Below are 18869 nucleotides of genomic sequence, written 5' to 3' on the forward strand. Positions count from 1 at the left end.
CAACAGTGCTTCGCCATCCAGGAACGTTGTATCACGACAATGTGATCGCTATCAGGTTTCACCAGTGATTTATGGTCCTACCACACGGGGTGCGTCTCCGATGTGCACAGAAAACTGTCGCTGTTGACACACCAAGTACGAAACCACCCCCCTCTACCCCCCCCCTTTCCCTCACTCACGGGGGCCCCGATTCTGACCATACAGCTGCTCGCACCTTCCGCAGTACCATCTGTGCATGCCGCACCAGCCTTCCTCGTCATTACCTCAGCACGGCAGGGCTTCCAAGATACCCCTAAGCCACCCTCGGTTCCCCCCCCCTTCCCCCCCTGCGGCCGGCTGACAAAGCTACCATCTTTATACGAGAACAACCCCATTTCATGGTTCGCGCTTGTGGAGCACCTTTTCGAGTTACATAAGGTGACCGATGACAAATTACTATGTCTCGTTACGCACCTCCATGATCACTCATATTTAATCTGTGACCTCATCCTTTCGCCACCGCCGCAGCAAAGATACGAGTTCGCCAAGAGTGACTCGCCTGCTCACCACAGAAATTAATAATTATTTATCCTGTACGAGGAACACCTGGGGGACCACACTACGTCACAACTCTGGCGCCGCCTTCAGCTCCTTGTGAGAGAACACACGATGCTGGACATTATCCCGTGGGCAGTATGGTCTGCCAAGTTACCTACCGACCTGCAGATACACCTGCTACCGCACTCCTTCGAGTCTGTCAGCTCTCGCCTTCGCATCATATATCGGTTGCCCGCATCTCGTGGTCGTGCGGTAGCATTCTCGCTTCCCACGCCCAGGTTCCCGGGTTCGATTCCTGGCGGGGTCAGGGGGATTTTCTCTGCCTCGTGATGGCTGTGTGTTGTGTGATGTCCTTAGGTTAGTTAGGTTTAAGCAGTTCTAAGTTCTAGGGGACTGATGATCATAGATGTTAAGCCCCATAGTGCTCAGAGCCATTTGAACCATTTGAACATATCGGTTGTAAGCACTACTGCGACAAAAACAACCAGCAGACCTCTCACAGCTGGTTGGCACTACGCCATATGTTTACTGGCCATCTGCAGGCAGACCCAGGGCTCGTTCCACCTCGACGCCATCTACACCAGTAGGCAGAACTCGTTCACATCCATCATACATATATCGTTGTCTCCTCCCGTTTGTTTACTGATTAAGTCGCTTCTAAGTGATGTCAATGAATCTACATTACAAACTGTTGGCTGTGCTAAAGTCATGGTGCATCTATCTCCTTCTCTATGTTTCCCATGGACTATTTATATTGCCGACATTTACGAACCAATTCTCGGTATGGATTTCTTGTCCCTTTACAAACTTTCCCCGAACGTAGTCCAAGGTTGAGTGCTACACCACCCTTCTGACACTGAGATACTGTGCTCAGGAACTTATGCTCGTTGTTCCGTTTCTGTCACGACATGTGATTTGGTTCGCAAGTGCTCCATCCTCGCGGCCAAAATTGTGACCTGCGTCACTAATCTACTGTCAGAGTATGATGCAGCCGCGCAACTCCTTCGGCAAAACGACGAGTTGAAACAACGCATTGCTCACACTTATGACGAGCTCACCACAGCTCATACCTCGCTGCTGCAACTGTAACCTACATAGGGAGGAACGATCACCACAATAAAATAAGGGAAATCAGAGCTCATACAGAAAGATGTAGATGTTCTTTCCGTGCACTTTACTAGATTGGAATAATAGAGAATTGTGAAGGTGATTCGATGAACCCTCTGCCAGGCACTTAAATGTGATCTGCAGAGTATCCATGTTGATGTAGAAGGAGATCCACAGTTCCTTCACCTGAGCGACCTTCATCAGCAGACAACAGCACAGACACTGAACAGGTTAGTTCAAAAATACCACGTGATTCAGCAGCCATCATCATTCACCACGCGATGTCAGCACCTCTGTCACACGCACTGGTTACTCAAGGCAAAGCTGACAACAGACAGTCGCTGCCCTCCCCGATACGCTTCGTGCTGTGTGCGCAGCTGACCTCTCCAAACAAGCATATGCCGCGCTCACGTAATAGGTATATGACTTTCGTGCTGCATTTTCCCATTCGCGCTAACGGCTACGCCTCATCACGCCCCATCATCCCAAAACTTCACGTCAGAACTTTACTCAGCGTCGTGTGCAGTTCTCAGTCTCTTCCGTAACTGATGGATAAGTTTCGCGCAGCCCGGCAGCAAATTAACGAACTTCTAGAGGCAGGCATTCTACAGCCATTGGACACCAATTGGTCTTCACCGATTCACCACGTCACCAAACATGACGTTTCTTTTCGAATGTATGGTGATTACAGACGCTTAAACACTCATACAGTCAATAACCCAATGCTGAACAGAAACGATTTCACCCATATGCTATTGGGCGCCACAATCTTCAGTGTGATTGACTGTAAACATGCCTATCACCAGATTCCCATAGCGCTGGAAGACATTCCAGAGACAGCTATCATCACGCCGCTCGGTTTGTTCCAATACAACTTCATTCGAGTTCTGCTTTGCATACCTGGATGACATCCTCATTTTCAGCAAGTCGAGTGAGGACCACGAAGATCATTTATCCCAGATCCTCCAGATCTTGAACTCCAATGATGCCGAGGTCAACAAAGATAAATTCCAATTGCGCCAGTCTTCTGTGACATTTTTGGGTAACAATGTCTCCGCAGACGAAATACTGCCTCCCTAATCCCGCGTGCAGGCTATCACATCATTGCCACCCCGTCTACATACAAAGAACTCCGAAGTTTCCTGAGTACTATAAATTACTACCGCCAACATCTGTCTTCTGCCGCCACTGTGCAGGCCCCACTGACGGAATTGATGTCCAGCAAACAGACTTTGGGCCTTAAGCCAGTCAGTTGGACTGAACCTGTTCTAGAGGCCTTCAGGGCTCTAAATACAGCGTTAGCTCACGCCGTCATACTCGCCCACCCCGATCAGTCTGCTGAGTTGTTATTCACTACAGACGCCATCGGCATCGTAGTCAGAGCAGTATTACAGCAACGCAAAGGCGACACGGTTTCACCCCTTCATTTCTTCTCTAAAAATTGTCTAGGGCACAGAAGAAATATACTGCTTTTAATAGAGAACCTCTGGCGGTCTATGAAGCCCTGTGCAACCCTCCCAAGGACCCAACCCCTCGGCGTTTCCGCCAGTACGACCTGGTCTCTCAATTTACTACCGATGTACGCTACATGAAAGGCACAGAAAACATTCCCACTGATTTCTTTCTCAGATCAATATTGTCTCATGCATCGTCGAGTTATCCGACCTCGCCGCTTTCCAGGCCTCTGACGAGGAATCTCAAGTTCTCCTCAAGAATCCTCAGACATCCCTTGAGTCTAACAACGCCAAATTCTCTGGCGTTTCGGACGAACTGTGGTGCAACTCTTCTACTGGCACTCTGCGGCTGTTGCTCTCTCCATGCTGCGCCGACAAGCCTTCGACGCCTTGCATAACCTCTCCCACCATGGCGTCCGCAACACCACAGTCTTCATAACTAAACGTTTTGTTTGGAAAAATGCTAAGCAGGACTGTCAAACCCGGGCACGCGGCTGCATTTCCTGCCAGCTCAACAAAATAGGACGCCACACCTCTCTCCCCCTTGGCAAGTTTGACATTCCACAAGGACGTTTCCGTCATGTACTTATCGACCATATCGGCCCTCTGCCACTGTCAGAGGGCTACAGATATATCCTCTCCACAATCAATCGTTGGATGGAAGCTGTTCGCTTACTCAACATCACAGCAGAAACTGTGGCCAAAGGATTTGTCTCATCATGGATCACTAGGTTCTGTTGTCCGTCCACCATCACCACCGACCAGGGTCAAGAGTTCGAGTCTGGACTTTTCACGATTCTACGTAACGTTAGCGGTATTAAAATAATTCGTACATCAACCTACCACCCACCAAGCAATGGTTTAGTGGAACGATGACACTGCACCCTTAAAACAGCACTCAGGTGTCATGACTGCCCCTGGTCTGAGGGGCATCCTTGGGTGTTATTCAGTCTCTGTTCGACCTTTAAACCTGACTTACAGGAAACCTCCTCTGAATTCGTTTTTGATTAGAACCCGGTTCTACCTGGGGAACTTGTCCTGCCTCAAGCACTCGGAGGATTTCCCCACCTCCCCAGACTTTATTAGTAGAGTGCGCACCTACTTTAGACATGCACGGCTACACCTGCTTGTCAGTCATTCCCTGCTGGACACTTACGTACCAACTGCACTCAACACATGCTCCCACGTTATGCTCAGAGACGATTCCGTTAGACAACCACTGCAATCCCCATACTTTGGCCCCTTCGAAGTACTCTGGAGGGGGGAGAAGACCTTCGGCATTATGGTTAAGGATTGCCCGCAGACTGGATTGCCACACAGGCTCAAGCCTACTTTCGTGGACTCTGACATCCCTCTGATGTCGCAGTCAGACTATCCGGACGAATTTTCCATTGCCAAGCCTGATCATCAGTTATCTCATCCCATGGTAGGGTCTTCTCCTTCTGATGATTCGTCACCGCAGTTTGCGGGTTTTCCAAGCATGTCGTCATCAACCCCATGCGCAGGTTTTGATGACGTTTCATCTACTGGAGAGACTTGCTCCCTGACTTTCAATTTGCACTCCAATGTACCGCCTAACCGCTTTGACAAAGTATCGATTGTCACTTTCGGCAAATGTGTGCTCGTACTCCTTACAGACACTGCAGACTCGACACTCAATGAGGAACTAGATGTCAAGACAGTGCGTAGCCTGTCCCTCCCCAGAGAGTATGATCCATCAAGAGTTCATGCGTTCATCTCCTCAGAGAGCTCGATCTGCATTAGGGGCAGGCATGATCGCATGCCACACCCCTCCCCACACCTCTACTCCTGGGCCTGCCGATGCATCGTCTGCCCCCGACGGGTGTCTGATTACGATGTGGATCTGGAGCCCATGACCGCGCCTTTGCATGCCATCCTGACTGAGATGGAGCTTCCAGTCAATCACCTGCCACCTCGCACTACTCACTCTGATGCCGACACCCACACTACCTCCCTTAAGGCCCCACAGGCCGTACTCCGTACTGCGGGGGAGGCGAGGAGGGGGGGGGGGGGGGCTCTGTGGCATCGATAGATCACATCAACCATGTCAAGCATGCTGTTCGAACTCTTAACTGCTCTGACGAGGCGCCATGTTAATGTTCCAATCAGCCTTTGTACCTTGTACAGTGTACACATGTGTCTTTCTTTGTGCTGAAATATATGTATGTATAAACGTTAATGGGAACAGTTTGTTGTGTATATAGTTACCCGTATTCCCGTTTCCCATGCACTCTTATGATAATGCACAGGTGAAACAAGAAAAGATGAAAAAAAATACTATAGTGAAAGAAAGAATCATAATGAGAAAACAAAATTGCACTCTTATACCTAACAGTGATTAATAAAATGGTTAAACTTTCATGTGAAATTATCAGATAACTGGGAAGTAATTGCTAATTACTGAAGCCACTATGAGCTGAAATAAGACTTTCTGAGCATAGTGGCATAACCACACCCACACCCCGCCATCTGCTGTTCCGCCTGTGTGCTCATGGACTGGTCACCACATCGTCCGCCCTCACTGGCGCGACTTGGAGGTGGACATGCCTCTTATTATTCCACCTCTGCACCCCGCCCATGTCGAGGTTGAGGTCGCGGTCTTGCGTCTACCATCTCAGACGACCACCAACAGCGTCAATGCCCACAGTGTCTCCAGCCAAGACTTACCTGTGGTACTACGTACTGTGTGGGGTGGGGGTGGGGGGAGGCGACTATGTGTCGTCGATAGATCATATGACCATGAAAAACATGATTTTTGACTGAGATCGGACATTTGAGTTACCATGTTATTCTAGTGGGCGGCATTTATGTCTCTTGCTGTGTATATGTGTACGACTACCGTGGAAATATATATTTATGTGCAGATAATTTGCAACTGGATGGTTCATCTCATTTGGTCACACTGTTCACTGGATTTAAAACCTGTGGTTTCCTTAAGTGGGGATTCGTGAAGGACTGAATTTATGTACCACTAACTCTCTTGTCCCATGAGGAAGTGTGTGATTGGATAACATTGCAGAACATCATGGAAGACATGCTGAGCAGAGATTGAGAAGAATTTTATTACTGCATGGATGTGTGACATGTGACCAAGAGTGCACATACTGAAAATTGTTATTAATGCATCAAAATTTGGACAGTTGCTGCTACTTATGCTGTAGGGTGTGCTCATATAAAGTAATAAATCGATTTATTATTATCTTCAAAAACCCCATGACTCATTTATAAACATGCATACAGAGTGGGGGGGAGGGGGGGAAACTGGTCCAGAAAATCACTGGTGGACACAAATATCTCAAAACCGGGAAGCAGTTGTGCGACATAAACGAAAGTTGGTAAACGTGTTTCTACATCTAAAAGAAGAAAGTCTTTTCAAATTTCACAGCAGTCGCATAAGAGCGGCGCTAGTAGAGTCACTGTGAGAAAGCAAATCAGGTTTGCTTTAAAACACACGCTGTAATGATTTTAAGCATTAGTTACCTTTGAGATTAGGCGTGGTGTGTTGAAAGTCAAGAATGCATTTAAGGCCACAAAGGCGCCATTATCAAAACCTCATTGAGTTTGAACGAGGTCACGTAATAGGGTGCTGGATGTTCCTTTTGCAAAGTTGCAGAAAGACTTGGTAGGAATGTAGGCACTGTACTTGACTGCTGGCAGCAGAGTTCACAAGAAAGTAACGTCAAAAGAAATCTGGTCTCTGGGCGGTTACGTGGCACTACTGAGAGTGAAAACAGTTGTGTTCGTCGTATGGCTCTGGTGCATCGTACTGCATCTGCAGCAGCATTCTGACCAGCAATTGGCACCTCAGTGACAAAGAATTGTTACAAACCGGTTACTTTAAGGACAGCTCCGAGCCAGAAGCCCTGCAGCGTGCATTCAACTGGCCCAAAACCACCACCATTTGCAACTTCAGCTGTGCCAAGCAAGAGATAATTGGAGGGCAGGATGGAGGTCTGTTGCATTTTATGACGAAAGCTGGTTCTAACTCGATGCCAATGAAGGTAATGTGTTGGTTAGGAGGAGGCCTGTTAAGGGGCTATAAGCACCCTGTCTGTGTGGCAGGTTTACTTATCTTGTACCTGGGGTTATGGTCCGGGGTGTGATTTCATATGACAGCAATAGCACTCTTGCAGTTATCCTACACACTCTAACTGCAAAATTGTAGGCCAATCCGTTGGTTCGATCCGTTGTGTTGCCATTCATGAATAGCATTCCAGGCGATGTTTTCTAACAGAATAACGCTCGTCCACAAACTGCTGTTGCAACCCAACATCTTCTACAGAGTGTTAACATGTTGCCTTGGTCTGCTGAACCACCAGATCTGTCTCCAGTCCAGCACATATGGGACATCATCAGATGACAACTCTAGCATCATTCACAAACAGCATTAATCATCCCTGTACTGACTGACCAAGTGCAACAGATGTGGAACTACGTCCCACAAACTACCTCTAAATCGCAATGCATGAACGTTTACATTCAACAGTCTGGCGGTTTCATTTGCTATAGCTTATTTCGCACTTACATTAACCCATTATCTTGAAATGTTAATCACTTAAATATGTTGCCTAGACAAAGGTATTCCCAAAATTTCATTACTCTATTTTAATTATTTTTGGTGTTGCGATTTTTTTCTGTGAGTGTATTTGTAAGACTGATGCCAAAATTGAATCTTGTTAATGAACAAAAACACTGCCCATCACCAAAAATTTATTGTTCTGCATGAGTTCAAGCACCCAAACGAACTTTTGCGTGTTAACTAGCCGCGCGTGATTAGCCGAGCGGTCTTGGGCGCTGCAGTCATGCAGTCGTGAACTGTACGGCTGGTCCCGGCGGACGTTCGAGTGCTCCCTCGAGCATGGGTGTGTGTGTTTGTCCTTACGATAATTTAGGTTAAGTAGTGTGTAAGCTCAGGGACTGATAACCTTAGCAGTTACGTCCTATAGGATTTTACACACATTTGAGCTTTTTTTTCCTTTTTCTTTTCTTTTTTTTGCATATTAACTTCTGCTAATGGTTTTTGAGTGAAATTGTATCAGGACTTTGGATCCTCAGTTCTTTATTTCTTCGGTGTGTCCCGGTTCAGCCTGTCAGGATAGTGTAGGCGGTGGTGAAAATTAGCACTTAACACTTTTTTATTTTCCCTTCTACTTTTGCAGTTACATGGTAGTGAAAATTGTACATAACACACCTAAGATCATGCTTTACACGATACAATAAGTTCAAGAATGTTTGTATGAGGTATTAAAGCAACATTTTAAAAATGTTACAAATGAAGAAAACGGATATTTGCCACAGGCCTGGCGTACACATCCTATTGACTGGGGACAAAACTGACAAAAAAAGAGATTATTGTAATTACAACAGAGTAAAGCTTTGTTATAGTATTTGCCAGATACTTCCATTATTAATTTGTATATTGTTTTACTATATCAAAATCATCGGCATCATCAGAGTCATTATCATTAATGTCTCCATCATTGCGATCATGTTAAACATCCAGTGCACTCAGTACTGCTCTTTAGTTTTCGTTATGGGCTCAGTGCAGCTAGAGATTATATTCAGGGTGCAAATATTTCATTGCTGAAGAAACGTTCTGTTCGTACTTTATTGAACTGCATTATCCTACCAATGCTAATTTTCTCAGGTTGCTTCAAACTTAATTTACGACGAGCGGTGGATGAGCAAGCCCAGTCTTCCCATGCCACTTGGATTTCTTTATTAAACAGGTGGTTTACGCTATTACTTTCGGCGAAATGATATTTTAAATGTAGGAACTGTTTAAACAAAGAGTCCAGATTGATACAGTGATCGGCCAATTCAATTTTATCTGTCTCATAAAATACTGTCTTGAAACGCTCGAACGATGCCACTCCATAGCCTGCTTTTATTTGTCTTACGTAATATGAACTCATTACATCTAAGCCTTTTCGCTACAGTTCTAATGGAAGGTCCACTTTCGGAACAAAAACGTGGTAGTGACCCCCCCCCCCCCCCCTCTCGCCACGCCTACCCCAAGAGTGTTTCAGATAGGACGTTAAAAATGTAAATAAATTTGATTTTTCAAAAATATTTTCATTTTGTAGCACACTTCTTTCTGAAGTCTTCGATATATAGAAATATATATATTCCAGGAAATGTAAGACATGTTATTTGATCTTAAGTGAGCCACAGCTCTTCACACAGCATTCTTTTATCGCATGACACCGTATTTCGCTCTGTAGAATTCAAACGTCTATATTTTGTAATGGAAGCTCGTTTTGTATTATCACGTAATAGGGGAGAGAGTGTGGCAGATATAATACGCGACTTGGGATGGAAGTCATTAAACCAAAGACGTTTTTCGTCGCGGCGAGATCTATTTACGAAATTTCAGTCACCAACTTTCTCTTCCGAATGCGAAAATATTTTCTTGAGCCCACCCTACATAGGTAGGAATGGTCATCGAAATAAAGTAAGAGAAATCAGAGCTCGAACAGAAAGGCTTAGGTGTTCGTTTTTCCCACGCGCTGTTCGGGGGTGGAATGGTAGAGAGATAGTATGATTGTGGTTCGATGAACCCTCTGCCAAGCACTTAAATGTGAACTGCAGAGTAATCATGTAGATGTAGATGTAGATGAAACCTATACTGAGGACAGTGGAAATTAAAATGTCCTGTGATGCCTTTCCTGTTCTCAGCCGGCCAGTTTGACATCTTGTTGTTGTTGTTGTGGTCTTCAGCCCTGAGACTGGTTTGATGCAGCTCTCCATGCTACCTTATCCTGTGCAAGTTTCTTCCTCTCCCAGTACCTACTATAACCTACATCCTTCTGAATCCGCTTAGTGTATTCATCTCTTAGTCTCCCTCTACGATTTTTACCCTCCACGATGCCCTCCAATGCTAAATTTGTGATCCCTTGATGCCTCAGAACAGGTCCTACCAACCGGTCCCTTCTTCTCATCAAGTTGTGCCACAAACTCCTCTTCTCCCCAATTCTATTTAATACCTCCCCATTAGTTATGTGATCTACCCATCTAATCTTCAGCATTCCTCTGTAGCACCACATTTCGAAAGCTTCTGTTCACTTCCTGTCCAAACTATTTATCGTCCATGTTTCACTTCCATACATGGCTACACTCCATACAAATACTTTAAAAAACGACTTCCTGACACTTAATTCTATACTCGATGTTAACAAATTTCTCTTCTTCAGAAACGCTTTCCTTTCCATTGCCAGTCTACATTTTATATCTTCTCTACTTCGACCATCATAAGTTATTTTGCTCCCCAAATAGCAAAACTCCTTTACTACTTTAAGTGTCTCATTTCCTAATCTAATTCCCTCAGCATCGCCCGACTTAATTCGACTACATTCCATTATCCTCGTTTTGCTTTTGTTGATGTTCATCTTATATCTTCTTTTCAAGACAATGTCCATTTCGTTCAACTGCTCTTCCAAGTCCTTTGCTGTCTCTGACAGAATTACAATGTCATTGGCGAACCTCAAAGTTTTTATTTCTTCTCCATGGATTTTAATACCTACTCCGAATTTTTCTTTCGTTTCCCGTACTGCTTGCTCCATATACAGATTGAATAACATTGGGGAGAGGCTACAACCTTGTCTCACTCCCTTCCCAACCAATGCTTCCCTTTCATGTCCCTCGACTCTTATAACTGCCATCTGGTTTCTGTACAAATTGTAAATACCCTTTCTCTCCCTGTATTTTATCCCTGACACCTTTAGAACTTGGAAGAGAGTATTCCAGTCAACATTGTCAAAAGCTTTCTCTAAGTCTACAAATGCTAGAAACGTAAGTTTGCCTTTCCTTAATCTTTCTTCTAAGATAAGTCGTAAGGTCAGCATTGCCTCACGTTTTCCAATATTTCTACGGATTTGACATCTTACACTCCTTAAAAAACTCACAATTAATACTCGGTGGAATTATCTGTAACTGGGAGAATAAGAACTCTTCATAAAAGGCGTACTCTTTATTTTTCGTTACCTAATAACTTTATCTTTTGTGTGGCATAAAATGAAATATTGGAAACATAACCAGTGGAGACAAGAGACAACCAAGACTGTACACACTTTTTCAAACCTTAGATCCCAGCATTTTCTTTCTTTGTAATGTAGCTACTGCTTTAAAAGGCGTGATTTCCTTCCTGTGAAAGAATCTATTATCTCATCAAAATTTGTCAAAAGATTTTCTACATGGAAGATCATAATGTCGATATCTAATACTGAAAAAACTGTTACCGTAATACAAATAGCATCCAAGGCTGGTGTGGTTTCTCTATTTGAGTACGTCTATTTTGTCACTGTCTGCTAGATAAAATGAAATAGGATATTGCAGTAATTGTAACACATGCCAAATAAGCAAGATTGTTTTGGTACAAATAGTCACTTTTATCTACCTCATTTGTGTAAATAACACAACAGAATACAATTCACGAAGTACCAATATCAAATGTGTATTAGGTCTAATGTAAGCAAAAAGTTTTATTTTAGGAAATAGTTTCACATTTAATTCATACTCTAGTTGAATATGACAGCATCCTCATGGAAAGTGTTGGGTTGTTTTATTTACTGGCTAAATACTTTATGTGTGAAGACCAGGATAGATTTTGGTCCGAATGCATGCCTAAAAATTTAACACAGTCGACTTCTTTTAGTCCTTGGTCTCTACGGCTAATGTGGAATTCTTTTATTTTAGAGTTTTTAGTTTTAAACTGTAGCAAATGAATATTCACTTTTAGCCCATTTAGTTGGAACCAGTTTTCCAAACTGTCTAATAGTTTTGTCATTGTTGAAGGAATTTCTTTGGGGCCATTGCTTTCAACATGGGCAGAAGTATCATCAGTGAATAAAACTGAGTGTGGATTTATGTTCAGGGTTAGATCATTTACATAAACTAAAAAAAAAAAACTAATTGAACCCAGAATTGAGCTTTGAGGAACGCCTTGTGAAATAATCATCCATTCAGAGAAGGAATTTCCCTTGCTTGATGATATAACTACCTTTTGTTTCCTGTTTGTGTGACTCTGGAGCAGTCGCCCATTTGGATCTCTGGGAGGGGACTGCCAATGTGAGGTGACCATGAGAAAAAATGTAATAAGCACAAAGAGATAACACTCTACGAGCTGGAGGATGGAATGTCAGATGTTTGAATACAGTAGGAAAGCTAGAAAATTTGAAAAGGGAAATGCAAAGACTGATTCTAGATATAGTTTCTGGTCAGAAGACTGTAGGGTAATATCAACAGCTGCAGGAAATGCTATAACTAGAGTAGGATTCTTTTGAACAGGAAAGTAGGGCAGAGAATGAGCTCTGTGGTTCAGTGATAGTCCTCATCAGAACCAATACCAAACGAAGGGCAACAACAATAGTTCAGTTATAAGTACCGATGTCACAAGTGGATGATGAAGCGACAGAGGAAGTATACAAAGATGTTGAATGGTTATTTGAGTAAGTACTGGGAGATGAAAACCTAATAATCATGGGGGATTGGAGTGCAGTTCCAGGGAACGGAGGAGGAGAAAGGTTATGGGAAAATATGGGCTTGGTAGTAGGGATTATAGAGGAGAAAGACTGATTGAGCTCTGCAATAAATTTCAGCTAGTTATAGCAAATCAAGAATCACAAGAGGAGGAGGTATACTAGGAAAATGGCTGGGAGGTATAGGAAGAGTCCAGTTAGATTACATCACGCTCAGACAGAGAATCTGAAATCAGATATTAAATTTTAAGGTACATACAGGAGCAGATATAGACTCAGATCACAATTTAGTAACGATGAAGAATAGACTGAACTTTAAGTTAATTGTCCAGAAGAATCTGTTTGAAAGAAAGTGGGGTACTGAAGTACTGAGGTGTGATGAGGCTTGTTTAAAGTTTGGTAAATACACTCCTGGAAATGGAAAAAAGAACACATTGTCACCGGTGTGTCAGACCCACCATACTTGCTCCGGACACTGCGAGAGGGCTGTACAAGCAATGATCACACGCACGGCACAGCGGACACACCAGGAACCGCGGTGTTGGCCGTCGAATGGCTCTAGCTGCGCAGCATTTGTGCACCGCCGCCGTCAGTGTCAGCCAGTTTGCCGTGGCATACGGAGCTCCATCGCAGACTTTAACACTGGTAGCATGCCGCGACAGCGTGGACGTGAACCGTATGTGCAGTTGACGGACTTTGAGCGAGGGTGTATAGTGGGCATGCGGGAGGCCGGGTGGACGTACCACCAAATTGCTCAACACGTGGGGCGTGAGGTCTCCACAGTACATCGATGTTGTCGCCAGTGGTCGGCGGAAGGTGCACGTGCCCGTCGACCTGAGACCGGACCGCAGCGACGCACGGATGCACGCCAAGACCATAGGATCCTACGCAGTGCCGTAGGGGACCGCACCGCCACTTCCCAGCAAATTAGGGACACTGTTGCTCCTGGGGTATCGGCGAGGACCATTCGCAACTGTCTCCATGAAGCTGGGCTACGGTCCCGCACACCGTTAGGCCGTCTTCCACTCACGCCCCAACATCGTGCAGCCCGCCTCCAGTGGTGTCGCGACAGGCGTGAATGGAGGGACGAATGGAGACGTGTCGTCTTCAGCGATGAGAGTCGCTTCTGCCTTGGTGCCAATGATGGTCGTATGCGTGTTTGGCGCCGTGCAGGTGAGCGCCACAATCAGTACAGCATACGACCGAGGCACACAGGGCCAACACCCGGCATCATGGTGTGGGGAGCGATCTCCTACACTGGCCGTACACCTCTGGTGATCGTCGAGGGGACACTGAATAGTGCACGGTACATCCAAACCGTCATCGAACCCATCGTTCTACCATTCCTAGACCGGCAAGGGAACTTGCTGTTCCAACAGGACAATGCACGTCCGCATGTATCCCGTGCCACCCAACGTGCTCTAGAAGGTGTAAGTCAACTACCCTGGCCAGCAAGATCTCCGGATCTGTCCTCCATTGAGCATGTTTGGGACTGGATGAAGCGTCGTCTCACGTGGTCTGCACGTCCAGCACGAACGCTGGTCCAACTGAGGCGTCAGGTGGAAATGGCATGGCAAGCGGTTCCACAGGACTATATCCAGCATCTCTACGATCGTCTCCATGGGAGAATAGCAGCCTGCATTGCTGCGAAAGGTGGATATACACTGTACTAGTGCCGACATTGTGCATGCTCTGTCCCCTGTGTCTATGTGCCTGTGGTTCTGTCAGTGTGATCATGTGATGTATCTGACCCCAGGAATGTGTCAATAAAGTTTCCCCTTCCTGGGACAATGAATTCATGGTGATCTTATTTCAATTTCCAGGAGTGTATATGGATATTGGGATAAGGAATATCACAGTAGGCAGTTCACTTGAAGAGGAGTTGATATATCTAGAACGAGCAATTACAGATGCTGGACAGACAAACATAGGTGCAAAGAATGTAACTGAAAAGAAACCTTGGGTATGAGAACATGTACTTCACTTGATCGACAAAAGAAGGAAGAACAAAAGTGTTAAACGAAAGCAGTGTAAGGCGGCAAGATTTTCCCTCCATACATGAATAATTTTGACGATTCATATTTCATTTTTATTTTGTATAGCATTGTAATTTTTAGGTGGGGTTATCGGATTATTAATTATGTCAGGATGGAGGCTTTCTTCAATTCAGTGCTAATCAGTATAAACCATTTAGTGTTTCCGTCGAATAAACGGGGTGCAGCTTCGATTCAACTCATTGATGTTTTGCCGATCTCATTTTTAAATAAATGAGTAGATGTTAATGTTCTAGATTAAGAATTTTTCAAACTGGATATTTCTCTTTGAGTGTTGTGTACACAATAAATGTCTTGTCACTGCCCAGTTTCTTTTGCCCAAGGATTAGATTCCAAATACCGCTCCTGTTTAAGTTACAGTCGAGTATTATAACAACTTGGGGAACTAATTCACATGTTTTTTCCAAGTTGCAGGTCGTCAACAACCGAGTTAATTTAATTGATTTTTTAGCCTTGACCACTCCACTGATAACACAACTTTGCCAGTCGTCACACATACACATTCCATATCGTATAACACACGCTGCATACTTGGGTAACACTGGAACATGAATACAGCAACATAAATCACTAAGGAATGAAATAAATAGGAAGTTCAGCGAAACCAAAGCGATATGGCTCCAGGAAAAAAGGTGAAGACATCGAAAAATAAATCATTGTCGGAGGAATTTACTCAGCTATCTTCAGTGAAATTAAAGGCGAGGGTGGTAATGTTAAGACTGCAATAGAGGTTTCACTTTTAAACGCAGAGGAAAGAGCGGATAGATGGACAGAGTGGACTGAAGGCTTCTTGATATAAGAAGAATCTAAAGTTGACAAATAAGACATAGGGGATCCATTACTAGTCAGATTGTAAAAAAGCTATTAAATACTTGAGATCAAATAAAGCAAAAGGCATAGATAACATTCCATCAGAATTTTTAAAAACATTAGGGGAAATGGCAACCAAACGACTGTTCAAGTTGGTGTGTACTGTGTAGTCTGTATGAGACTGGCGATGTACTATCAGACTTTAGGAAAAATATCCGCAAAATTCCGAAGAGAGCAAGAGCATATAGTAAAAACTTACACACAATCAGCTAGACGTCTCATGCAGTCAACGTGCTGACAAGGATAATATACAGAAGAATGGAAAAGGATATTGAGGATCGGTTGGATGACAGTCGGTTTCGCTTTACGAAAGCTAAAGGCTCATGAGAGGCAGTTCAGATTTTGCGGTGAATAATGGAAGCAAGACTGAAGCAGAAACGCTGATAGGACTTCTTGATCTAGAAAAAGCGTTGTTGCGAAAGGGTGCAAAATGTTCGAAATTCTGAGAAAAACAGGAGTAAGCTATAGGTAAGAATGGGTGATATACAGTGTGTAGAAAAACCAAGACAGAAAAGTAAGAGAAAATGGTCGAGGACGAAGTGCTCGGATTAAGATGGGTGTAAGGCAGGTATGTAGTCTTTCGTTCCTACTGCTCAATCTACACATCGAAATAGGAATGACGAAAATAAAAGAAAGGTTCAGTTCAGGACGAAAGGATACGAATAATAAGATTCTCTGATCGCATTGCTATTCTCAGAGAAATTAAAGTGTTGCACGATCGCTTGAGTGAAATGAACTGTCTAATGAATACAAATTATGAAATCAGAGTAAAACGGAAAAAGATAAAAGTAATGAGAAGTAACAAAAATGAGAATAGCGAGAGATGTATTGGCAAAATTGATCTCGATTTACATGACGTTCAGGAATTTTGCTTGAAATGGGACTACCTTATCATCCCTATCTGAAATTCCTCCCTCATGTCAACATCCTCTGAAGAGGGTTATACTAGCTCAAATTTTTAACTTTTTGGATTTTGTACTGTTGTGGCTATACTCAGTTGTAGTAGGAAACTGCCTTTTAAAAGATTAGTACAAATGAGTTTACTATCTCAGCTTAAATTTGAAATTAATATAGTACCCAATTTATATTATCAACTAAGGAGAATAAGCCGTTTCTTAATAATCCGGCTTTGAAATTTCGTGATGTGGATTAGGTAGTCACGTTCCATCACATATTCTTGAAAGCTTACCTCTCCACTATTTCTGTAAAGCTCACATGTTCATTCATTATGATCATTTAAAATGATAGCTCCACTTGAGACCAAAGTAATTTGTTTATAATTAACTAAAATGTAAATTTATTAGATTGTGTGTGAAATTAAGTAAACTTTTCGAAACTTGATATCAGAACATCTGGGACAATATGTGTCCCATTTTTTGATGCAAGTAAATAAAATCATCTCATGAGTTTTAATTGTTACTTTATAAATCTTACATTCAATAATGTATTTCATTGATTTTATATATATATATATATATATAAGGAAGTGTCCCATGAGCCATGAAATCAGTTTTCATTATTGTCTTTCGGAAGCTGTTTGTGTGAGATCTTTCGGTGGCTGTCAGAGGGCCAATGTATTTTTTTATTTATTTATTGAGTCTTTTGATCATATGTAGTACAGCGTACAGGATGATATTGGACTTATTACTAAGTTCAAAATGATACATATTTAAATAATCATTTTTCAACATGCTACCAATTTCAGTAGTTGTAGTTCTTACAGTGATACAAATTACAGTAGCTTTAGTTCTTAACAGTTATTCTGGTCCAAGTATTCCTTTACTGAGTAGAAACAGTGGTACTGTAGATATTTTCTGGCAGATCTTTCAAAAGTACTAATATTTTGTAAGCATTTTATACTATTTGATAGTCTATTACAGAGTTTAATACCCAGATAGCATGTACCTTTCTGATACAAACTGGTACTGGCTGGGGGTACATACAAGTTATATTTTATTCGAGTATTATAATCATGCACATCTTTGTTTTTTAAAGTATTATCATCATTTCCAATCATATACTTTTTTGCTTACATTAGTGTGTCAACAATAAACATACACAGTAGAGGTAGTATATTCAGTGCTTTAAATATTGGTTTGCCGGACTGTCGAGCACCACTCCCTGTCATAATCCTAATGGCTCTTTTTTGTATTCTGAAGGTCCTTGAGCTGCTGGGGTATTTCCCCAGAATATGAGTCCATACTTGAGATGGGCATTGAAGTATGCATAATAGGCACACAATAGTGTCTGTTCATTTAAGCATTGTTTGAGAACCCTAAGAAGATAACAGCCCGTGCTCAGCTTGGCATTAATTTGTTCTATGTGTTTATCCCATTTTAAGTCTCTTTGTATCCAGATGCTGAGAATTTTTTAGCCTTATCATTTGCAATAGGCTGTTGATTGATTTTTATTTCTGGATATATCAATATGGTGTTTTGGTGGTTATGGAAATTTAAGGCTATTGTTCTGTTGTAGTTTATTATCAGCTGATTTTCTGCTGACCAATTACTTAGATGTTTTGTAACTGTGTTTACTTCTTCTTGTATATCTTCATTTTTTGCTGCTTTTACCAGCATTGTTGTGTCATCAGCAAACAGTAGCTTTGTGGGAATCAATATGTATACCCAAATCATTGATATATAACAAGAAAAGTAGGGGTCCCATTAACGACCCTTGCGGTACCCCGTAAGTGATTGGGCTTTCTGATGATACATATTCTGTGATTATTTGTGCTTTATCATCTATATGTCTGATGGATACTTTTTGTTTGCAGTCACTGAGAAATGAACGAATCCAATCATTTGCCAATCCCCTAATTCCATAGTGCTCTAGCTTCTTCAATAGGGTTTTGTTGTTTACTATATCAAAGGCTTTGGTTAGGTCCAAAAATATACCTGTTGTTTGTTGTTTTTCATCTTTTGTTTTTAATACTGTAGATATGAATGCATAGATTGCTGTCTCCGTTGACTTCTTGCTTTTAAATCCATGTTGAGTATTAGATAGCACACTATTTTTGTTTATAAACTTTAACAACTTACTACACATAATTTTTTCTATTACTTTTGAGAAACGGGAGGTTAATGTAATGGGACGATAGTTTATTACTTCATCTTTGTCGCCAGCTTTGAAAATAGGGATGACTTTTGAAGTTTTTAGTTGATCTGGAAAGATGCCTGACTCTAGGGAACAGTTGCATAAGTGACTAAGGGGGTCAATTATATTTTGGATACAGAGTTTTAGGATTCTGTTCGGTATACCATCAATTCCTGCTGAGTATGCTGTCTTTAGTTCTCTGACAGCCTTCAATGTCTCCTCCTTGCTTACTTGGTCCACAAACATTGAAAATTTAT

The sequence above is a fragment of the Schistocerca gregaria genome, chromosome 2, assembly GCF_023897955.1.
Source record: "Schistocerca gregaria isolate iqSchGreg1 chromosome 2, iqSchGreg1.2, whole genome shotgun sequence".
In the NCBI taxonomy this organism is placed as follows: Eukaryota; Metazoa; Arthropoda; class Insecta; order Orthoptera; family Acrididae; genus Schistocerca; species Schistocerca gregaria.